The sequence below is a fragment of the Dipteris shenzhenensis genome, chromosome 26, assembly GCF_047967505.1.
Source record: "Dipteris shenzhenensis isolate YYH24624 ecotype China chromosome 26, Dip_SZ_1.0, whole genome shotgun sequence".
Taxonomy (NCBI): Eukaryota; Viridiplantae; Streptophyta; class Polypodiopsida; order Gleicheniales; family Dipteridaceae; genus Dipteris; species Dipteris shenzhenensis.
In genome coordinates this window covers 33,831,597-33,850,499 of record NC_141621.1, presented here as the reverse complement: position 1 = coordinate 33,850,499, position 18,903 = coordinate 33,831,597, and positions in this window count along the sequence as shown.

Genomic DNA, 18,903 nt, shown 5'->3' with positions numbered 1-18,903 from the left:
CAAGGTTCTTGCAGGAGCATGGTATAAAGCAGCAATATTCATGCAGTCATACCCCACAGCAAAATGGAATTGCAGAGAAAGGAAAAACAGGCATATTGGAGAGGTATCTCGGGCTGTGCTAAATGAAAAAGATCTACCAGATTATTATTGGGCTGAAGCAGTTGCTACAGCAGTTTATATAATGAACAGGACTCCCACTGCAGCAATACATGGCATGACGCCAGAGAAGATGTATACTGGTAGGAAACCAGATATTTCTCATTTGAAAATTTTTGGTTGCATTGCCTATGTCCATGTGCCAGATGAGTTGAGGTCCAAGTTGGATCCAAAAGCTGAGAAGTGCGTCTTTATTGGTTATTCTCTGCAGCAGAAAGGGTATAGATGCTATAACCCTTCTACACGAAAGTTCACAGTGAGCAGAGATGTTGTTTTTGATGAGATGAGCAGCTGGTATAAACTAGTAAATGTAATGAGATGAGCAGCTGGTATAAACTAGTAAATGATTGATGTAGATGCACAAAATGGTAATGTTGCACAGAATTCACAGTAGCAATCACAAATATTAGTGGACCTAGAGTGTCCTCTAGTAGTGGTTCACATACTTCGCCATGGACAGGCAGATTGAGATCAGGAGAATCTCCTCAAAGCAATGCAGAGAGTGGTATGCAGGTATCACAAAAAGGAAAAGAGAAGGTAGATCAGCCCATGTTTGATGTGAATGCAGGTCACTCTTATGTGGATGGTGAATCCAGTGGCTCAGAACAGAGCATTGATGATGAGTTGGGTATTCCTTCTATTGTTACACTTGGAGTAAGGAAGACCAGGGATGTTCTGAGAGCACCTGGAAGTGAGCCTATTTTGCGCAGGTCTACTAGGGTTAGGTATCTTGTGGATAGGCTGAAATATGATGGATTTACAGCCATTCACTATGCCTATATGGTCAAAGTGATACAGGAACCAGAACCCACTTCTTTTGAGCAAGCCATGGGAAATGAAAAATGGGAGAAAGCCATGGATGAAGAAATGGATGCCTTGGATGCTAATGCTACATGGGAATTGGTGCCTTTGCCTAAAGACAAGAATGCAATTGGTTGTAAGTGGGTTTATAAGATCAAGCACAATGCAGATGGTTCTGTGAATAGATACAAGGCAAGATTAGTTGTCAAGGGGTATGCACAGACATATGGCATTGATTATGAAGAAACTTTCAGCCCGGTTGCAAGGATGGCAACCGTAAGAGCAGCCATTGCTATGGATGCATCAAAGGGATGGTCTTTACATCAGATGGATGTAAAGAATGCCTTCTTGCATGGTGATTTGCAAGAAGAGGTCTTTATGGAGCAGCCAGCAGGTTATGTTCATGCTATTCATCCTGAGTTTGTTTGCAGGTTGAAGAAAGCCTTGTATGGCTTGAAGCAAGCACCTAGAGCATGGTCTGACAAGATAGGACAGTATCTTGTCACTATTGGCTTTCAGATTTCCAAGGCAGATTTCTCACTCTATGTGAGAAAAACAGAGAAAGGGATTATGCTGCTTGTCATTTATGTTGATGATTTGATCATCACAGGTGATAGTGATGAAGATATCCTTCATGTGAAAATGCTATTGAGGCAGAAGTTTGAGATGAAGGATTTGGGAGAGCTACGTTATTTCTTGGGCATTGAGGTGATTAGATCACCAAGTGGGATACAGCTCTTGCAGAGGCAGTATGGATTGGACATGCTGTCCAAATATGGGATGACAGGCTGTAAGCCTATTTCAGTTCCTTTGGAGCAGAATGTGAAGCTGAGCGCAGATGCAGGTGAGCTTCTGGAAGACCCTACTATGTACAGACGCATAGTAGGAAGTTTGATTTACATGACTATTACCAGGCCAGATTTTTGAGCTATGCTGTTGGGTTGGTAAGTCAGTTTATGCAGGCTCCAAGGAAACCGCATTTGGATGCGGCTAGACGCATACTCAGGTATGTGAAGTCCACATTGCAGTATGGACTATTTTATGAGGCTGGGGTTCAGATACAGTTGCATGGATACACTGATGCTGATTGGGCTGGTAGTATTTCTGATAGACGATCTACCAGTGGGTATGTGTTCTCTTTTGGGAGTGTTTCAGTCACTTGGAGCAGCAAGAAATAGCCTACAGTTGCCTTGTCGAGCACAGAGGCTCAGTACAGGGGTGCAGCAATGGTTGCATGTGAGGTAGCTTGGTTGCATAAGCTACTCTATGATATGCATCAGTCTACAGATGGGCCAGTTGTCATTTATTGTGACAACATGAGCAGTATAAACTTGGCAAAGAACCCAGTCTTTCATGCTAGAACAAAGCACATTGAGGTGCATTATCACTATGTGCGGGAGAAAGTGTTACTAGGTCTTATTGATCTAGTTTATGTCAGCACAGAGGATCAAGTAGCTGACATCTTCACAAAAGCGTTGGGCGCAGAGAAGCTGCGCAAGTTCAGAGACCTGCTTGGTGTGCAGGAATTGGGATTGAGCTCGAGGGGGAGTGTTGAGATATCGAGCTCCACTTGCGATATGCCAGGGTGACCGTTGTGCATTTATGTCACCGACTTGTTAGCTACAGATGCGGTTGGTACACCGCCCACGAATAATAGCTGGATGATAGCTATCCTTATCTACACTAGTTCGTGGCTCAGTTGGCCACCTTAGTTAGTTCAATTTGGTTTGAGACCCACATATAGGGTTCTTCTATTTCTTTGTACTTGAGTTCTTTTGGCTTTCACAACTAAGAAGAGGAAAACTGTTTTCAGCCTCCACCTTTGTGTGTATTCCCCCATTGTGCATGTGAGAAAGCCGCAAGTGAGACTCCTTCCCTCTCTCCCACTATCTTCACAGCTTGTGGATTTGTGAAAGCCATACAAGATGTCCCAATGAGTGATGTTCTCTTAGGAGTGGAAGAGTTTCAAGGTTCTCAATACTCTCGTAGAATATTGAATTCATTGAATGGTCCTAAGAGTATGTTAAAAACGAGGATGAGATCAACAGAGGATTATTCAATATTTAACTTTGATTGTGATATGGACAAGGATGCAACGACCAATCATGGATGCTTGGTTACAAACAAATGTGAGGAGAAGAAGTGCATAAATACAGATAACAACGTGCACGAGGAACAAAAACGGTCATACATATGCATGAAGAGAAAGCGAATCTAGGCAGATCCACAAAAGCAACCAAAGAGGAAGAGAGTAATGAAGGAGGAGAACATGTCAAATGCATTGGGATATCTATGTTGCAAGCGAAGATGTATGCGCTTCATTGATCTTGTAGACATTAGGAAATGTAGAGGACACGTGTGGCAAAGAAGAGGAAGCGAAAGAAATGAATACCTTCTCACAAGTCTCTCTTGCTTTCTTCAGAATGGCAATAAAAGGCTAAGTTCAAGACAAAAGGTAAAACCTCTCGTAAATGGAAAAAGGATTTGCAATGAGGCATATTGCAATATTACTGGATTATCCCATGGTACATATTGGGATTTAGTCACCAAGGCAAAGGGTGGCAACAAATTTAGCATTCACGGTAATAGAGGAAGGTTCAAATCAAGAATCTCAACTGTCAGGGCGGCAGCAATTTGGCAAGACTTCATACATGAAAATGCTTTACCTCAACCCCATATATCTACCAAACTCCCTAACGGTGATGCGATCACTGAAATGCACCTTCCAATGGGCTTGACAAAGCTCGAAGTATTTGACTCTATTGCAGAAAAGCAAAGGCAAAGAGGGGATGCCGTAGCTTCTTCTCATACTTTGTATACTCTTTGGAAGAAGAACTTTGGATACGTTAAAATCCCAAGGAGGCAAAAAATGTCAAAGTGCAATGTCTGTGATGATTTAAAGCGAGTGATTGAGAGTGCAACATGTCCAAATCAAAGGGAATTATACAAAAAAAACCGAAAATCTCATCATGACCTTATTCGACATTCCAGACAAAAATATGCATTTTGGAAGGAGCAAGCTATTTCGCATCTTGATGACTACATGTGCCTTATTGTAGATGGCATGGATCAGAATACAACAACATTGCCTCGTTTTGTTTCCACTCCACCTAAATTACAAGGAAAGCACTTTCTAAAGACACATCTATGTCGAGTTAGTGTAAGGAATTAAGTTCTTTGTAGATATATGGATTGATTCCTTGCATCTACATGATAGCAATCAAGTTGTAACATCTATTATGAAGGCGATTCGCAATGTACATGCAGAAAAAGGTCGCCTACCACCGACTTTGAGAATACAAGCTGATAATTGCTGGCAAGAAAATAAGAATGTACTCATGTTTGCATTCTGCTCCATGCTAGTTGCTCATGGAATCTTCAATGATGTCGAATGTGGATTTTTGTATGTTGGGCATACACATGAGGATATCGATCAGGTTTTTAGCACAGTCTCAAGGGAGCTTGAATGCAAGGATGTGGAGACAATAGATGACTTGGTAAGAAGATGTGGCAGGCAAGTTGGTGGTCGTAAGGAAAGTACAGTATGTGAGAGGCTCAAAAGAATGTATGATTGGAAGAGCTTCATTCTTCCTTTCATACAAACGGGTGGTGATGCATTGACAGGTCATACCAATCCACACTACTTTCGTTTTTTTTTTTAAGATGAAAAACCCGTAATGCAATGGCAACAGTATTCTCATGATACAAAATGGGAACCTGAAGAACCTTACAGTCTCTTAACTTCAATTCCCAGCAAGGAAAGGTATCCAACATGGGCTCCTATACAAGAATTCAATGAGAGGTCTAATTGTGAAACAGAAGGAATAAAAGCATTTATTACATACAAAGAGGAAATGCTCCGGAGATATCCTGATTCGAAGCCTACTTGGAGAGAACACACTACCACTATAATTAACAAGACACAAAATTTAATAAAGGACCTTGAGACAATGCGAGGCTCAAAGGATGTCAAGGAAGAACGCAATATGTTTTGGCCAAATGTTCATAACAATTTGCGCCCAGCTCCAGTCTTTGAAAATGAATTTGTATCATTACTCCCACATCCATATTGTGGACCGAAGAAGAGAGAGTTTATGCCACAAGTAGATATAGAGGTCGATTGTTTTGTTGTGGTTCGGCCATCGGATGATGAATATGAGAATGTGAAGTTTTGGGTTGTAAAAGTAGTTGATGTGCAAAGAGATGACCAAGGGAGAGCTACAACATTTACATCAGTATGGTGTGAGCCAAAGGGCAGGAAGGAGAATATGGATAACAACACATTATATACTAATTGTATATAATGAAGGAGTGGGTCCCAAATGATGAAGCGGTCTCTCAAGTTTCAACGAAGACAATCATAGCATCTTGGCATTCAAGGGCAAAGAAATCAAAGAAGCGCATGGGATATGAGGTAGAAGGAAAAATAAAAATACCATAGCAAACTATTTTGCATATACACGAATTTTTAAGGATGCTCGCCATGGAGGAAGTAGAAGGAGACAGTGCAAATGAAGAATGTCCATGATTAAAGCTTTGTATTGAAGTCTATTGAAGGATTTTATTTGGGTACTAGGCAAGGAGCCAATCCAAGACAATTATAATCAGAGTCATCACCTCCTATGTCAAATGAGAGTCAAAATATGCACTGGATGTCACCCAAGGGTCAAGGCTTGCCAAGACAATAGGGAGTTAATGCAGATGGCACCTGGCAAGGGACTATCACATTGAGCAATAAGACAATGGGGAGTCAATGCACCCAAGGGGCAAGGCTTGGCAAGATAACTTGTGGGAGTTAATGCAGATGCCACCTGTATTTTACACTGGATGTCACCCAAGGGTCAAGGCTTGGTAGGACAATAGGGAGTTAATGCAAATGGCAGCTGGCAAGGGACTATCGCATTGAGCAATAAGACAATGGGGAGTCAATGCACCTAAGGGGCAAGGCTTGGCAAGACAAGTGGGAGTCAAATTATGCAGATGGCACCTGGCAAGGGACTGTCGTGACATTGAGCAATAAGACAATGGGGACTCAAATTATGTAGATGGCATGAATTGAGGCTCTTTAAGAGCAACAATTTAAATTGTAAACATATGTTCAATCTATATCATTTTGGATATAAAGACTCTAGTTGAGAGCAACGTCTCTCAATGTAATCATATAATAATAGCTATAATTGCTATTATACCTCTTTGGTTCAATACAAAACTTGGGTCTTATGGCATCATGTCTTCTTTCTATTTATTAAAAGTTTTAAAAATTTTGTGCATATTGCCGAGTGACAATGTTATTTTCATGAAATAATTAAGTCTCCTTTCATGGATTTATAAATTTATCACGTCAACGAAAAACGTCAAGGAAAAATATTAAAAATAATTAAATTAACAAATAGCTTAGATATAGCTAGAATTTCTAATATAGGATTATTTCAAATTCTTGCATGTTGGTGCAAAAGTATAGATTGAAAAAATAATATTTTTATGTGAATATGATAGTGCCACAAAGTGAACTTTTGATTTGGGAAGGAAAAACGTCAAGGAAAAATATTAAAAATAATTAAATTAACAAATAACTTAGATATAGCTAGAATTTCTAATATAGGATTATTTCAAATTCTTGCATGTTGGTGCAAAAGTATAGATTGAAAAAACAATATTTTTATGTGAATATGATAGTGCCACAAAGTGAACTTTTAATTTGGGAAGAATATTTTCAGAAAGTAAAATTTTGATTTGGGAAGGATATTTTCACAAAGTAAAGTTTTCATTTGGGAAGGATTTTTGGGCTTCGTCCAAAAACAACACAAAAAGTCCAAAATTAATGAAATAGGTGTTGGATGTGAAAATTGCTATTCTTAATGGAGATCTTAAAGAGGAGATTTATATGGAGCAGCCAGAAGGGTTCATGTTTCTTGGTCAGGACCATCTTGTTTGTCACCTTCATTGTGCCCTTTATGGTCTAAAAAAAGCTTCCCATTCTTGGGCATGAAAATTGATCAGTTTCTCACAAGTTAGCTTGTAAGCAAATTCTCTAACCCTTCAATTGTCTAACCCATCTCCACCATAGATCTACTCAAGATCCAATGGTCTACAACTAAAGGCGCCTTCTTTGGTAGTTTAATGGAGCCCACTAAAGGCATATCCCTTAAGTTTCCCACCATTTTGAGCATCCTAGGCCTTTGATCATACCTTCAATGTAAGGGAAATTACATGTTTGTATTTGTGTTTGAATTAGGTTGTCTATCAACCAATGGTGGATAATAATAGGCAGTGGCAATTCATACCTATTATGCCACATTCCAAAGTGATGTATAGTATATTTACTAAAATGGAGCATATGGAGGATGATCATGGCCATGGCAGTGATGATGATCGTGATATGAGAGAGGAGGATGGTCATGAGATAGGAGATCCAAATATTCGAGCCATTACCCATGAGGATGAGCCTACCATTGGTGATGCTAATTTCGATGAGCACAGTAGCACAAGTAGTAGTGGGTTGAATGTATTTATAGATCTCAACATTGGTTTAAATATTGAAGTAGATAGTTTGGCAAGGGTTGATCTCATTGAGGATGAGATCGAATCGCAACCCATTTTGGTAATCATGGGCAATGTTTGGAAAGAAGTGATACACATTGATCATACACATTGATCATACTGCATAAAAATTTTACTCTTTGCTGCGTGTTTATAAATGCATCTAAATACAAATCTAGTAAAACATAGTGTAGACGCGCTATTAGACACGTGAATAACAACGTTATTAGATGTGCTATTAGATGCTCTAATAAATGTGGCCATATTTTATGTGCTCGCTATTTTGTGCATCTATTAGGCGCATCTATAGTTGCTTTGTGTTGTTGTGTTAACCAGCTTTGTTTATTCCGACTTCGATTCCATATCATCAGGTAGCATGGAGACAAAACCTCATGCATGCAAACGTCTCACAGATTCCAAACCAGTATTGCTCTCATACCAACTAATGAATAAAGAACATGCAGCCTCAATATCTTATGCACATGAAATAATAGAATCACCACTTGGTTATCATAATTGAAAGGATGCAGCTCAAAAGGCAACTTTTATTGAGTTTGAAAGGGATAGCTTCCGACTCACACAAACATATGAACTCTGATCATGCCTATGGTGTTAGAGCTATATATAGCTTGCCCTAACTCAACCCAATCCTCAACTATATATATGCCTATGATCTATAAATATAATCACTTCCTTGGGAGCAACTATATATATTCCAATGAATAGAATCACTTCCTTGGGAGTAACTCTTGTGTCCGTCTCTCCCCTCTTCTCTTCCTCTCAACACTATGTTAGAGCTATATATAGCTTGCCCTAACTCAACCTAGTCCTCAACTATATATATGCCTATGATCTATGAATAGAATCACTTTCTTGGGAGAAACTCTTTTGTCCATGTCTCTCCTCTTTCTCTTCCTCTCAACATGGTATCAGAGCTCTTTGGTTGAAGGATGTTCTATGAATGGTGAGTAGCAAAGAACTTACACAAAGACCCAGCAAGCCATGCTCTAAATAAGAAGTTGGTCAGTAAAGGATCCGCTAAATAAAAACTAGCTTAATAGATGTGAAATATCATTGGATTTTACTTTTGCAAAAGTAGCATGAAACCATAAGTGCTAGAGCACTAAACTCTTGTTTTCATTGATGACCTAATAGAAAGCAAAAATTTCTTTCATATGCACATAGATAACCTTTTGTCCTAGTGGTTTTCCCAATCAAATTTCTAGTCTATTTAACGTATATAATTATCACATGTTTTGTTTTCATCCATAGCTAGAGGGCCTAGTTTGAGTGGGGGCTATATATAGCTTGCCCTAACTCAACCTAGTCATCAACTATATATATGCCTATGATCTATGAATATAATCACTTCCTTAGGAGCAACTCTTGTGTCCATCGAGCTCTCCTCTTTCTCTTCCACTCAACACTATATTAGTGCTGTAACTCAATCTAGTCCTCAACTATATATATGTCTATGATTTATGAATAGAATCACTTCCTTGGGAGAAACTCTTGTGTCCATCTCTCTCCTCTTCTCTTTTCTCAAGATATGGGCCTCACACCATATAGCATTGAACATAGTACACAACACCAAGACAAAATCAATCAAATAAGCAATCTAAATTATTGAAAGCTCCTAACTTATGCATAACATTCTATATACCGACCTTGCTCATGCATCCCCTAGCATACTCCCATTCTTCCATTGTGATATGCATCCCCTTGTCTCTCTACTCTCTCCATTTCATCAAGTAGCCAATCCACATGAATATCCTTTGGAAGTGCTCTTAGATGCTGAAGGTATACCACACGAGATCCATGGTGTGTATGAAAGAGGGCGCTTTCTCTTTGTCTTCTTGCCTTTGCATCCTCATATCTTGTCACCCATCTTTTCATCACATCACTATTAAGCATGCATTAAAGGTTGATATTATCAAGCAACTCCGTGTCTATTACTTTGCTCCCCCTTGCCTTAAGGCACAATAGAGGTCATCCTTAGGTCTTCATCATCTCTCTATAGTCATGGGAGAGAGCTATCCACATCAACAAGAAACTCAAAAATATATACAAGCGACTCTTGTACCAACCAACCCTTGGCCATGCTACCTTCGGGCCTTGCATTTTGTCTCATGAATCTCTTCAAAAGTGCTTGAGGAAGAACAACTATCGTGCATGTACAATACTGCATATAGCAATCTCATCCACCAAATGCACTATGAGATGTAGTTGGCTTGTGAGAATAGAACATGGAAATGTCTCGTCCACTAAACAAACCACCTCCACTGACATAACTCGAGCATTCTCAAGTGTGGTGGGATCTATTTCCTTTGAGCTCACATACCTAGAAAGGAAAAAGTACACCATATAAACAATATGAAAACCTGGTATGGAGCATTGATACGCTTCACATTTTGTATCCTGTAAAGCACCTCACAAGCTCGCCCATCTTGTGAATACAATCCTTCACGTCCTTCAATGCACTACGAGAAATGCTAGTAGGTAGTATGAACTGAACACATGAGGAATGGTTGATTAGTTGCTTCTAATTCACATACAAATTTGGAAGGAAAAAGATATTATACACATAAAATACTTACTTGGAGCATCTTGTGCCAATCATGAGATTTCAAGCCATATAATTGCTCTACACCTCTTTTCTTGCTCTTTGTGAAGGCCCTCTTCAAACACCTCATGCATCCACAGTGGGAGTACGAATTGTAGTGATAGCTCACTTCACTGCTACCATCTCTAGCTTTGATAACCTCCATGGTGCATGAGGTAAAAAGACATGCCCATTTGGCCTCTCTTGTGGCCAAGCTTCATGTATCTTCCCTGTGGTGTGTAGACCTCCCTTATGCCTGCAAAATCTCATGTCCCATTCAAATGTTCCCAAATGGTAGATGCCGCATTCTTGAAGATATGCATGGGATCAAGCAGGTGATTGATCTTGACATGGGACCAATATGGTAGTCGATAAAAGATGGAGTATCCAAACAAAAGCTGGTGTTAGCGTGCAATCTTTATTTCCATTCAATATAGCACACAATAGTTACAAACCCTTACCAGCTCATGCCAAGTGGTGGACGAGTCATGGAACCATCCCAAATTCTCATCCAATCTCCTGCAATGAGTGACTATGGGGAGACTTCATTCCAAGGGATGACATATCTAGGATTATTAGGTGGGAGAAATCCATGGTGGTTCTCATAGATGACCTTATTCAATGCATTTGCCCATGAGGCAACTAGTGAAGGACCACAAATAGGACATGCATGGTAACCCAATGTAGTGAGACCTGAACAATAGATGCAATTAAGAGTTCAAGGTGGGTTCAGGGTGCCATTTCGATTGCCTACTCATAATTAAAAGTTCAATGCTTACCTAAACACTCGCCATAGCTTGGGAAGTCATGCATCGTTCACATCAAGACTGCTTTGCAATTGAAGTCTCGTGATGAGGGAGGCAGTGTGCTCACATCATGCACCTTGATACCTCTCCAAAGTATCTCTAGATCATCGATCAAAGGCTCCAAATAAACATCAGGATTCTTGACTTTATGTTTCCCTAGAATTAGAAGGGATAACATAATATGTCCTTTCTTAATTGCCATAGAGGGTGGAAGATTATAATTCACCAATATTACCAGCCATACACTATAAGAGGTGCTTTTGAGACCAAATGGGTTCACATCGTCCATACCCAATCCAAGTCTCAAGTTCCTAGGTTCTTCCTTGAAGCTTGGCCATGTTTCTTCAATATGCTTCCACACAGGAGTGTCTGCGGGAGTTCTCCACTTGCCATCGGTTGATCGATGGGAGGAATGCCATGACATGAGCTGTGCAATGGATTTGCACTTGAACATATGTTGAATGCGAAGGATTATGGGAAAATGTCGCAGAACCTTACAAGGCACATCCAAAGTTTTGAGATGTGCTCTATATCTTGCCTCTCCACAAGTAGGACACTCTCTTGCATCGTTATGTGGTCCACAAAACAGAACACAATCATTGATGCATGCATGGATGTGCTTGTAATCTAATCCTCCAAGAGAGGTCACATGTTGCCTTGCCATATTTCTTGAGGTCGGTAATTTATTCTCCCTTAGAAGCATTTTACACAATAGCCTGCATGTGAAGACCATAAATGAGAAAAAGCATTCGAGTAATTGACCCACTAGCATAATTCACCATGTTTGTAGAATAGACTGTAAAGCTTACTTGAGTAATGCATTCAAACTTGCATTGCTCTATCCATAGATGGTCTGCAAGTTTAATAACTCAAGGGAGGCACACCCCTCAAACAGTAAAAAGATCGTCCTGCTCCATGCTATCATCCCTACCTGAGGACTGATGGGCATATAAATACCACACCATATCATCAAACACCTCCTCCTCCATAGCCGGTCTACTATCACCATCACTCATGCATCCGTAACGGTCCCTCCTGAAGATCCCACTTTATATTGCTGACACTTCACCTCCTCACGACGAGCATAGGGCAACATATGCGGGTGTGGCACTACATCTTGTATCAAATTAAAAAAGGATCATATATCAAACACATGAACACCCATAGGTATCTCAATCAACCTTACCTCTTTAACACTTACCATGTTTATAGTCGCATCCCATTCTCCATACTTTGAGACGTGATTGAGTGTAATTCTTCATGCACGATACATGTTTCCTCGACATGTGCAATGGATTTGCACTTGAACATATGTTGAATGTGAGGGATTATGGGAAAATGTCGCAGAACCTTACAAGGCACATCTATATCTTGCCTCTCCATAAATAGGACACTCTCTTGAATCCTTATGTAGTCCACAAAACAGAACACAATCATTGATGCATGCATGGATGTGCTTGTAATCTAATCCTCCAAGAGAGGTCACATGTTGCCTTGCCATATTTCTTGAGGTCGGTAATTTATTCTCCCTTAGAAGCATTTTACATGATAGCCTGCACGTGAAGACCATAAATGACAAAAAGCATTTGAGTAATTGACCCACTAGCATAATTCACCATGTTTGTAGAATAGACTATAAAGCTTACTTGAGTAATGCATTCAAACTTGCATTGCTCTATCCATAGATGGTCTGCAAGTCTAATAACTCAAGGGAGGCACACCCCTCAAATAGTAAAAAGATCGTCCTGCTCCATGCTATCATCCCTACCTGAGGACTGATGGGCATATAAATACCACACCATATCATCAAACACCTCCTCCTCCATGGTTGGTCTACTATCACCATCACTCATGCATCCGTAACGGTCCCTCCTGAAGATCCCATTTCATATTGCTGACACTTCACCTCCTCAGGATGAGCATAGGGCAACATATGCAGGCGTAGCACTGCATCTTGTATCAAATTAAAAAAGGATCATATATCAAACACATGAACACCCATAGGTATCTCAATCAACCTTAACTCTTTAACACTTACCATGTTTACAGTTGCATCCCATTCTCCATACTTTGAGACATGATTGAGTGTAATTCTTCGTGCATGATACATGTTTCCTCGACATCAATCACACATACACTTGATTTTTTGCTCCAACCACATTTCTTGATGGTGGATATGGAGGGATTTATCCTCAGTGGAGCTACTTGTTGAAGATGAAGACATCCTATAGATAAACAACCCAAAAAATGTATTCTTGCATGAGTTGTAAATGTCAAAACTCTATGTAGCATCTAAAAGCATGTCTAACACCATGTCTATATTGTGGAACGCATCTATAGGCACATCTAAAACATAGTGTAGCCATGTGTTTAGATGTGCTTTTAGACGCATGTTTAGATGCGCTTTTAGATGCGCAGACTACCTCCAGACTACGAGCTGATTTTCGAACCTACTTTTAGCATGCTTGCTTTCCTTAACATACTTTTAGCGTCACGCGGCTTGCTTTCCTATTAACAGACAAAGCTCCAGGCATCCACACTTATCTCCAAGCACCCACACTCATCTCCAGGCTTACACAGTCATCCCCAAGCATATAAAAGAAGAGGGTGAACAAGGAAGAGAAGAAAGAGAACCAGCTTTGAAGAACAAGAAGCTTCCATACCTCTATCCAAGGTAAGTCTCTTGGCGGTTGGTCTTCTTTGGAAGTTGCTCTCTTTGGATTCATCCTTTGTCGTATGCAGGGAAGGGATGTTTTTGGTACTAGTGTTATTCTTTTTGGGGTCGGGCGCATGTCCTTTTCAGCTTCTTTTGAAAAGGCGTCTGTCAGAGTGCGTCTATAGATGCGTCTAATAGCACGTCTAATTTTTGGAAAAATAGGAAGCCACACCTATAGACACGCTATGATAGTTTTCTTATGGTTTCTTCTGTGTTCTTCCCTTTCCCCTTCCCCTTCCGCTTCCCCTTCCTTTTCCTTCTCTTTCCCTTCCCCTTCCCCTTCCCCTTCTCTTTCCCTTAAGCATTCATGAGGAAATAAGGGATTGCATGAGGGCGGGTCCAAGAAAGAGGAAAATTGGACTGAACCATGAGGGCAGGATAAAGAAAGAGGGCATGCATGATGGAGCATTCTTTTTCTCTCTTTTTTCTCCTCTTTGTTCCTCTCTTTTCCCCTCTCCTTTCCTCTATTTTCACCTCTCTTTCCTTCTCTTTTTTCCTCTCTTTTTCTCTCTTATCTCCTCTCTTTTTCTCTTTTTTCTCCTCTCTCTTCTCCTCTCTTTTCATCTCTTTTCCTCTCTTATCACCTCTCTTTTTCTCTCTTTTTTCTCATCTCTTTTCCTCTCTTTTCTCCTCTCTTTCCTTTTTTTTTCTCCTCTCTTTTTCTCTCTTATCTCCTCTCTTTTCCTCTATTTTCCTCTCTTTTCTCCTCTCTTTCCTTCTCTCTTTTTCTCTCTTTTATCCTCACTTTTTCTCTCTTTTTCCTTCTCTGTTTTCTCCTCTCTTTTCGTCTCTTTTCCTCTCTTTTTCTCTCTTATCTCCTCAGAGTCTCTTTTTCTCTCTTTTTTCTCCTCTCTTTTCCACTATTTTCACCTCTCTTTCCTTCTCTTTTTTCCTCTCTTTTTCTCACTTATCTCCTCTCTTTTTCTCTCTTTTTTCTCCTCTCTTTTCCTCTCTTTCCTTCTCTATTTTTCTCTCTTTTATCCTCGCTTTTTCTCTCTTTTTCCTTCTCTTTTTTATCCTCTCTTTCCTTCTCTCTTTTCATCTCTTTTCTCTCTTATCTCCTCTCTTTTTCTCTCTTTTTTCTCCTCTCTTTTCCTCTCTTTTCCTCTGTTTTCTCCTCTCTTTCCTTCTCTCTTTTTATCTCTTTTATCCTCACTTTTTCTCTCTTTTTCCTTCTCTCTTTTATCCTCTCTTTTCGTCTCTTTTCCTCTCTTTTCTCCTCTCTTTTTCTCTCTTATCTCCTCTCTTTTTCTCTCTTTTTTCTCCTCTCTTTTCCTCTATTTTCCTCTCTTTTCTCCTCTCTTTCCTTCTCTCTTTTTCTCTCTTTTATCCTCACTTTTTCTCTCTTTTATCCTCACTTTTTCTCTCTTTTATCCTCACTTTTTCTCTCTTTTATCCTCACTTTTTCTCTCTTTATTCCTCTCTTTTCGTCTCTTTTCTCCTCTCTTTCCTTCTCTTTTCTCCTCTCTTTTCCTCTCTTTCCTTCTCTATTTTTCTCTCTTTTATCCTCGCTTTTTCTCTCTTTTTCCTTCTCTTTTTTATCCTCTCTTTCCTTCTCTCTTTTCATCTCTTTTCTCTCTTATCTCCTCTCTTTTTCTCTCTTTTTTCTCCTCTCTTTTCCTCTCTTTTCCTCTGTTTTCTCTTCTCTTTCCTTCTCTCTTTTTATCTCTTTTATCCTCACTTTTTTTCTCTTTTTTCTCCTCTCTTTTCCACTATTTTCACCTCTCTTTCCTTCTCTTTTTTCCTCTCTTTTTCTCACTTATCTCCTCTCTTTTTCTCTCTTTTTTCTCCTCTCTTTTCCTCTCTTTCCTTCTCTATTTTTCTCTCTTTTTTCTCATCTCTTTTCCTCTCTTTTCTCCTCTCTTTCCTTCTCTTTTCTCCTCTCTTTTTCTCTCTTCTCTCTCTTTTTTCTCCGCTCTTTTCCTCTCTTTCCTTCTCTATTTTTCTCTCTTTTATCCTCGCTTTTTCTCTCTTTTTCCTTCTCTTTTTTATCCTCTCTTTCCTTCTCTCTTTTCATCTCTTTTCTCTCTTATCTCCTCTCTTTTTCTCTCTTTTTTCTCCTCTCTTTTCCTCTCTTTTCCTCTGTTTTCTCCTCTCTTTCCTTCTCTCTTTTTATTTCTTTTATCCTCACTTTTTCTCTCTTTTTCCTTCTCTCTTTTATCCTCTCTTTTCGTCTCTTTTCCTCTCTTTTCTCCTCTCTTTTTCTCTCTTATCTCCTCTCTTTTTCTCTCTTTTTTCTCCTCTCTTTTCCTCTATTTTCCTCTCTTTTCTCCTCTCTTTCCTTCTCTCTTTTTCTCTCTTTTATCCTCACTTTTTCTCTCTTTTATCCTCACTTTTTCTCTCTTTTATCCTCACTTTTTCTCTCTTTTATCCTCACTTTTTCTCTCTTTATTCCTCTCTTTTCGTCTCTTTTCTCCTCTCTTTCCTTCTCTTTTCCCCTCTCTTTTCGTCTCTTTTCTCCTCCTTTCCTTCTCTCTTTTTCTCCATGTGAAGCCTCAATAGCCTAACATTGAGTAAGCATATACAAACTTTTGTCACTCTAATTCAAAGAATGCAGGAGTCTATAAATGCTTGCTCAATGTCTGGCTGTCACTCTATTTTTTCTTTTGCATGATGGAAAGAGGGCATGCTCAATGGTAATCTTCTTCTTTTCTTTTCTTCAGTTGATCATGTGGACAGGAAGCTCTTCAGCCTTACCTAATCTTTGGGATGCCATCTTTCAGGAGTTATATAACATTTTGGGGCGCCCTCCCACTCCTGGGGAGTTATACACATACATGACCTCTAAACACCCCCTAGGAGTCGGTAGTACAAACTTCAAACCACCCCAATCCCACACTAGCTGAGATAACCCTAGTGGAGCCAAGACAGCCGAGTAGCCTATAGAGCCAAGCCCCTTCTTCCCCCTTGTGGTCAAGAGGCCCTTCTACCTCGCAGAGCCACCATCATACTCCTGTGCAGTCGAGAGTCGCTTCTCCAGCTATGAGTGGCCAACATACTCCCGTGCAATCGAGAGTCCCTTCTCTAGCTATGAGTGGCCAACATACTAGCTCGACATGATAGGGCAGCATGCGTAGTATAGCAAGGAGAGCGGTGGGGGATGCATGGCACAATGCTTTGGGGGGGGTAATGGTGGGGGCGCGGATGAATCAGATGATGCAGATGTGCCACGGGGTGATGGTACGATCTTCTATGACATCACTCTAATAGGAGGCATCTTGATGGATGCACGAGGGAAGGACATCAAGGCCCTTATGTGCTCTGTACTTGCTAAAAACTATAGAGATTGCTTTATTCACTGCAAAGAGCAGCCAAAAAAGTTGGCTAATGAGACCATCGCTATTGTTCGCTCTAGGTATCCCAATCCCCCCAATGTTCAATTCACAAGTAAATGGGAAAAGTCAAAGATTGTTATGATACTTGCCAATAAAAGATCTTCGCTTAAGAGACAGGCACTAGCCAAGATTGCCAGGAGAGGGAGGTCAAGCGCCAAGGGGCCAACCCCACACCACTCACAAGCATGAGTGGAAGAAAGCAATGAAGGTAGCGAAGCTGGATCCCAGTCTGCAGCACTTGGAGGCACGAAGGATCCAAATGGAGCAATATGGAAACTTGAATTTTGGAGCATGGGGTGTTGAATCGTGGGAGGCCCAATTTGTAAGTACTGATCTCAAATTATATTGTGTTTATGTGGTTTATTAGCAGGTTGTTTCTTTGTACTAACCCCTCCGCAAATTGTGTCATCTTGTAGCTTGATATCATGGGTAGGTACCCTACTCCTGTCGATACAGCCTACCACCGCCACCATCGCAAAGGAGATACATGGAGGCACTTTTATGATTAGGTTGATTACTGAGGAGCAGTATATCCGGGCTACTAGAGCGCCCCCTAGGTATTTTAAAGTAATTAAATAATGTCAATATTATAAATAAAGATTTGATTTTTCATACATTGATACATGTTGTCCCTCATTTACAGGGCCCTAGGGCTGATCAGGAGGAAGAAGATGAGGAAGAAGGGAGTGAAGAAAGGAGCAAAGAAGGGAGCAAAGAAGGGAGCAAGGACACTGAGAACTTAGATTAGTCGTAGAAGTAGTGCCAACTACTCTTTTTTGTACTTCAAGCCATTGGCTTGGCTTCATGCTTCTCTTGTATATACACTCCTTATTTTTTGTACTTGAAGCCATAGGATGTGGCTTGACTTCGTGCTATATGTACATCCAAGCACTTTTTGGGCTATGAATTAATATACACTCCTTTTATTTTTTGGCTTTCAATTTCCTTGTGCAAGGTTCTATCAATGAATGCCTTGTGAACTTTGGAGTTGCAATGTTTTATTCGGAATTGTAATCGTTGGTTAGAGACGTGCTTGGAATCATGCTAATTAAAATGCGGTTGGATGTAAGAATTGAATTGCACAATGTGGAAATGGGATTCTTGTAACCACATAGCATACACAACATACACAGCATTCTGTTCAACCACACAAAATTCTGCTTTTATTTTAAAAAAGGATTCTGTAGAGCGTCTATAAGCATGTCTATGTATGCATCTTTCTATTTTTTTAAATTTCTACAAAGCATCTAAAAATGCATCTATAGGCACATCTATCTGTTATATAGATGCGCTGATAGATGCGGGGCTGTAGACGTGCATATAGATGCACAAATAGACATGCTAGTAAGTTTTTTTGAAGTTAAGGAAACACGTCTGTGTGCGCGTCTGTGGGTGCTTTGTGTTGTTGTGTTTCAACCTAAATTGCTTTGCCTTTCTGAGCATATGTCAAACTTGTTGGAGGTCTGGTTTCCCTAGTAGATCGTCTGAGTTGCTGTGGCTCTACTTGGGGTGCTTTTGGAGATTCTTGCTCTTCTTCATCAACCACTACAAGGCATAGGCCATTTTTCGACGAAAATACCGACACTTTTTACATTGAAATTTTTTTTTTTCACGGGTGCAAACGTCACTATAAGTGTCGCTAAAAGCATCGGAAAAGGACCGTCGCTATAAAGCATCGCTATATAGCAACACTGGTAAATGTCGCTATATAGCGACACTAAAAATGTCGCTATATAGCGACACTGGTAATCGTTGCTATATAGTGACACTGGTAAACATCTCTATATAGCGACGATTAATAGAAGTAAAAAAAAGGTTAGTGGGGCTAAACAGGGCTTCCTTTTGGCCTTGTTTAGCCCCACTAATCCTTTTTTTTTTTTGTAATTACAAACAAAGTTTTTTCATAACAAAATTTCCCTTGCGAAAAGGGTGATACAAAATCGCTGT